This window comes from Macaca fascicularis, chromosome 8 (genome assembly GCF_037993035.2).
Source record: "Macaca fascicularis isolate 582-1 chromosome 8, T2T-MFA8v1.1".
In the NCBI taxonomy this organism is placed as follows: Eukaryota; Metazoa; Chordata; class Mammalia; order Primates; family Cercopithecidae; genus Macaca; species Macaca fascicularis.
The window spans coordinates 73,328,360-73,333,396 of record NC_088382.1 but is presented as its reverse complement, the minus strand read 5'-3'; the positions used below and the strand labels follow the sequence as shown (position 1 = coordinate 73,333,396).

General features: G+C 41.5%; 1 pseudogene; it reads right to left on the bottom strand.

Annotated features, from left to right (window-relative positions):
* Nucleotides 1–256: 256 nt before the first annotated feature.
* On the bottom strand, nucleotides 257–656 carry LOC102136814 (interferon-induced transmembrane protein 3 pseudogene; annotated as a pseudogene).
* Between the last annotated feature and the right edge of the window lie 4,381 nt (nucleotides 657–5,037).

The window sequence follows — 5,037 nt, the reverse complement described above, 5'->3', positions numbered from 1 at the left end:
CGTGATCCACCTGCCTCGGCCTCCCAAAGTGCTGGAATTACAGGCGTGAGCCACCTCACCTGGCTCTCAACTTTTTTGTTTGTTTGTTTTAACCAGAAGTATGTGCACTTTATTGAATGCCATTGTATAAAAGTGTGTGAGGACAAAAGGCTGATACAGGACTTGGCTCTGGGGGCAGGGCAAGGAATGGAAGATGGAGTGCATGGGATATAGGTCACGGGCAGAGCCCCTGGCCTGGATGATGCCTCCTGATCTATCAATAGACTTGGAAGATCAACACCAGGATGATGATGAGCAGAACGGTCATGACAATGCCCACAATCAGGGCCCAGATGTTCAGGCACTTGGTGGTGGAGGCATAGGCCTGGGCCCTGGTCAGGTCACCAACCATCTTCTTGTCCCTAGACGTCATGGAGTAGGCAAATGCTATGAAGCCCAGGCAGCTGGAGTTCATGAAAATGGTGTTGAACAGCGACCAGACAACATGGTCGGGCACAGAGGTCTCACTGCTGAAGTGGATCATGGTGGACATTGGAGGCGTAGAGTTGTGGGGTATCCCCACCACAGCCACCTCATGCTCCTCCTTGAGCATCTCATAATTGCGGGGGGCGGCTGCTGTTGGCAGGAGTGAAGAAGGTTTGGAAAGTGTGGTTCATGGTGTCGAGGGAAGACCAGTTGTGGTCAGGTTGCTGGGATGGTTCTCAATAGGCCCTCCATCTCCCCAGTAGTTTCAATTTCTCCTGAACTATTAAATTAATGAAGAAGCCCTTTTTTTGTTATCAGTCAATGCAAAGGTAAACTTCCACCAAGCTTACCTGTATAAACTGTTAAAACACAGATTGCAGGGCATCTCTTCCAGAGTTAATGATTCAGTAGGTCTGGGATAGGGCCAAGAATCATGTTGCTCCAAGTGAAACTGATGCCATTGATATAGATGAAGCAAAAAGACAGTCTGGAAAGGCATGATAAAACCCTAAAAGATATTAACCCTTGGAGTCTTAGGGAAATGCAAGAGAACGTGTTATAAGAGTGGGTACAATTCTGATTTTTGTCAGAACCAAAGAAATAGTGTCACTGGATGTTCATTAGAATACGGTTTCCAAAAGTCATGGAAGCAGACAAGGCTGCAGCAGAAATGATGTCATATTGAGTTAGTCTATTTCCATAGAGTAAACAGATGCTCTGTTCTGCTGGTGAGCTTAGTGAGACTTCCAAACCCCTTCTGAAAAGAAAACTTCAGGGGTTTTAAGGCAGCCTGATATTTAGAGCCACCTTAATATGGAAAAATGAGACAGCATACAGGAAGAGATCCACAGGCCAGGAGGAAGGGATGTCGAGGTAATCAAGAGAGATGGACTCTCTAAAAACAAGCTGGAGGAGCACACTCCCCGGCCAGCCGTCATAACCTACACGGGGTAGACAAAAGCAGAATAAGAACACCATCCCTCAACTCTGGACTGAGTCTGACTTTGTAATTTGAGAACAGAGCAGAACATGACAATGTGATGGATGCCCTATTCCTCTTCCTCCCTGAGTAATATTGCTTAGGATCTCTTTAGTGCCAGAGGCAATTTCAGGGGCTCTACAGAACATGATTGTATCTGGGGCCTTTTAAGTTCCAACTGTGAGATCGGTTTATAGGACATTTTTCTAAAATGAATTGTTACATGTTTTGGTCTCTGCTCCTGATTCTCACTGCCTTTGCTAGATTGGCTATTTTAAAATCCTACTTTAACCATGAATGAGCAACATGATTCTTTCATGTGGGGAAAGAGATTGCTGTTGTTATACCCACAATTGATCTTTCCTATTTCTCTAAGATTGGGGTGGCTGAGAAAGGGATCACCTTCCTTCTCCCGTTCTTTCCTTCCACTTGGAAGCAGTAAGAAGGATACTCAAGTGTCACTGACAGCCACAGGGCCTTATGTACTATGGGAGTTCAAACATGTACGATTCAATTTAGGAAAGGGAATTGCTCTCCAAGTATCATTAAGCCATTAAGCTTTTTTTTATTATAAATGAGGAAAGGCAGGACATGGGCTGGGAGAGGGCAAAGAGGAATTAGTCCATCCTAGCAATTCTGCCAATATTAGTTCATTTACTCATTCAGCAAATCTTTACTAAAAATCTCACCATATCATCACGTGACTGAACTCTGGAAGTAGATGGGGAAAAACAGATACACAGATCATCCTCTTGTATACATTATATTTCAGCAGGAAGACCAGATATTAAGCAGCTAAATTCATTATTAATTAATTGTGATATCAATAAGGCCTGCGAAGCACCACTACAGCCCCGGAGCTGGTCTGATTATGGGATCAGGGAAAGCTTCCCTTGATGAACTGACCCAAGCAAATCTGAAAGATGAGTTGAGTTCTCTGATAAGAGGGTTTCAAATAGGAAAAGACTTGTTGGAAAGCTCAAAGGTAGGAGCACATACTATACACTAGAGGAACTAGCAGAGGACTGCTGGAAAGGCGGTGAAGAGGACAGAACATTCAACAGGAGCTGGGGTGCCTGGACAGTCTGTGTGGGGCAACTATCACCATGACAACAAATGAATGCAAACGTTCTCCAAGCATCAAGGACTTTGTCTAGAACAACCAAAGAGCCATCCGCCAATCCATCTTTTGGAATCCAAAGCATCTAGGGTACAGCTGAGCAGAAGAAGGTGCTCAATGAATGTAGGTTGAATAATGAATAAATTAATCAAAAACGTAAGCATGTGTATAAAATCTATCTTTCACACACTGGAGTCGGCTTTGGTCCATTTACTGCAATATTTCAAAATCATGTAAGTATCTGAGTTCGCTGAATTTGAAAAGACAGCCCAAAATAATTACTGTATTCTGAACCACTATGCTCTCAAATTCATTCCTATTGCAGCATGTGCACTCTCGTCCAGCCTTTTGTTTTCTGTCCAAATAAAATTAGGAGTGTTTTCAAAATACATATTGGAGCATTATTAATATCATATCAAATACTTGAAAATTTCATTAACAAGATCCAGAAGAGATCATAGTATCGGAAGCAGCTGAAAACAATATACACAATGAAAGGAAAGACCTTCTCCCTACAACATTCTTTCACTCTTCACACGTTTTTCTCTTCCATTGCCATCTCTGAAAGCATTAGGCCAAAACTTGAAAAATTAAAATAACTTTTTAGATAGTTGATGCCTTTTCATTCATTCAAATTGCATTCATCTTTTTATTCATCTGTTCGTATCTACTGAGTTGCTACCATATATGGAGCACTGTGCTAAATGCTGGAGATGCAAAGATGAAGGTAACATGTTCTTTACTGTTGAGAGCATTAGGAGAAGTACACAGACGATAAATGTTAACATGTCTCAGGTAGAGAAGCTGGCTTTGGGGAGAGTGGAAACACCAAAGAAGGAACAGTCAGTTCTATCTTGGGCGGGACAATGGGGAACCTGCTGCATGGAAGAATGTCCAGGCAGGAAAGGCTCACAGAAGAGCTGACATCTTCCTGAATCTTGAAAGTGTCCATCAAACAAACAAGGGAAAGAGGTAGCATTCCAGGCAGAGGAAATAACCAGAGCAAATGCATAGAGATGTGAGATAGCTTGTGAAGTTCAAAGAGCTGCACATGGTTTGGTAGAGAGGAGCACGAAGTTCAAGGTAGAATGGGAACGAGTTTGGTCACGGACATATCTCAGTGAAAGGGTAGCTACTGAAGGACCCTAAGCAGGAGAATGAAAAGCCAAGAATTTTATCTCAAAAAGAAAAATCCAATAATAGTGTAAAAAACTGGTTAGAAGGTATTTAAGACTAGAGGCGATTTTCTAGTTGGAACTAGAATGTTTATGAAGATAGAACTGATAGGATTAGGATGGTTTCCTGAAAAGCCGTGTCAAAAATAAGAGGATAGTTACATAGTTTTTTTTTCTTTTTTTTTTTTTTTTTTTGAGACAGAGTCTTGTTCTGTCGGCCGGGCTGGGCTGGAGTGCAGTGGCACGATCTTGGTTCACTGCAAGCTCCGCCTCCTGGGTTCACACCATTCTCTGGCCTCAGCCTCCCAAAGTGCTGGGATTACAGGCATGAGCCACCATACCCGGTCTTTATTTTTCTATTAACATATCAGTACCTTTGTACAAAATTATACAAAGCTAGAGTCGGTTTGAGCAAGACGGCATCTAACCCAGTATCCTAAGTTTGCCGAGGAACTAAGAACCAGAGAAGGTAAGAGCTACAGAGCTAAGCAGGGCAGAGCACCCCAAGGTGTCCTCAGTCTGGTCCATTACTCTTCTCCCTTCATCTTTCTCCAATTTACTAATCAATTAATATTCAGCTATCAAATAGTACCTCTAGGATGCTACTTCAAGGAACTAAGCAAAAATTCTTTATAATACAAATCACTTAATTTTATATTTTTTGCATTTGTATGTTTACATATTACATTGTGCCTACCTAAAATTATTTAAAAACGAAAAAACAACTGCTGACACAGGTACTATCTGTGGGATACAGAGAGCTATGACAATTATGAAATAAAACAATCATTAACATTTATAACTCTAATTCACATTCATCTTTAGTCTCCTCAGTGTGCTCATTCCAAGGGAGTCTTTTACTCTTTGATAATTATAGGCCTGTGTTTGCAGCCTAGTTCTGCCACCTGTTAGCCGGGTGATCTTTGTCAAGTTACTTAACCTCTCTATGCTTCAGTAAAATCGTTGTAATAACAAAATCTATCTGACGAGGTTGTGGAAGCCTTAAATGAGTGAATGCACTAAACTAGGTTCATAAGTACTATGTAGTGCTAACAATATATGTCTGAAATGATTCAACTAGCCATGGGGTAATGTGAAATGGGATGCTAAAACTGACAAGGCCAAACTTTTATTATATGTCACCAAACAGATTTATCTATAGTTGTTTGCAACCTTCCACGAGTCTGTGAGGTTGCTTCACATGATCAGGTTAGATTTGGATGAGGTGATTCTCCTACTCACCTGTTTTGCAATTATTTTCTTCTGGCTTTCTGACTTTTCAAGTATTATCTTTTCTC